Below are 922 nucleotides of genomic sequence, written 5' to 3' on the forward strand. Positions count from 1 at the left end.
CATATTCCCTTTGAGCTTGTGGAGGAGGTCCAACTTGCTTATCTAGTGTTGGTGTGATCAATCGTTGAGGGAAAGGTACTTGTGGCCTTTGGAAACTTCTTAGAGTAATGGAACTGAGTTTTTGAGGTCTTCTATTGTTATTCTCCTCAATTCTGTACAAGTCCTTTTTCAGAAGTTTTTCATGATTCTTGCCACTTCTCAACTTAATATCATTACCATTTTCAATAGATCTTGTATGTGTAGGGGGGATCATGTTTGAACCATTTTAAAACTATGCTATAAATCTCTGCCTCCAACTGTTTGGACCTCACATTTCTGTGATTGGAGATTTTCAAAATACTTGGATGGTTGAATAACATTTTGTTTGACAGGCTCTCTAACATTTATGGCTTGCACTTCCTGAATTTTTGAGGGAGATTTCATCCAACTTTTATCTGACCATTCTTGGAGATTAAATGTCACTTGATCAATCAATGTATATGCTTTGTCCACACTCTTGTTCATAAAAGAACCTCAAGATGATGAATCTAACAAACACTTATTTGAGAAAGAAATTCCCCTATAGAATATGTGCAGGGCCTGACATTTTTCTAATCGATAATGAGGGCGTGGTCTTTGTAGACTCTTCAATCTATCCCATGCTTCAAATAGTGATTCTCCATCTACTTGAGAAAAATTTGTGATGCAATTCCTTATATACACTATTTTGCTTAGAGGAAAAAATTGATTCAAAAATTGTTGCTCCAATTATTTCCAACTTGTGATGCTTTGAAGATGGAGAAAATTAAACCAAGTCTTTGCCCGATCTTTAATACTGAAAGGAAATGTCATCAATCGAATTACATCCGCTGAGACACCCTCATAGTTTACCATATCACAAAGCCTCAGGAATTCTTCAAGATGGAAATGTAGGTTTTATGAT

At 35.8% G+C, this 922-nt stretch overlaps 1 non-coding gene across 1 annotated transcript; it reads left to right on the forward strand.

The window, feature by feature from the left end:
- The first annotated feature begins 592 nt into the window (after positions 1-592).
- LOC122007525 lies at positions 593-699 on the forward strand. Its single transcript, XR_006119011.1, has one exon. It is a non-coding gene; the product is annotated as a small nucleolar RNA R71 (small nucleolar RNA).
- Positions 700-922: the final 223 nt, after the last annotated feature.

Source organism: Zingiber officinale, chromosome 7B, assembly GCF_018446385.1.
Source record: "Zingiber officinale cultivar Zhangliang chromosome 7B, Zo_v1.1, whole genome shotgun sequence".
In the NCBI taxonomy this organism is placed as follows: domain Eukaryota; kingdom Viridiplantae; phylum Streptophyta; class Magnoliopsida; order Zingiberales; family Zingiberaceae; genus Zingiber; species Zingiber officinale.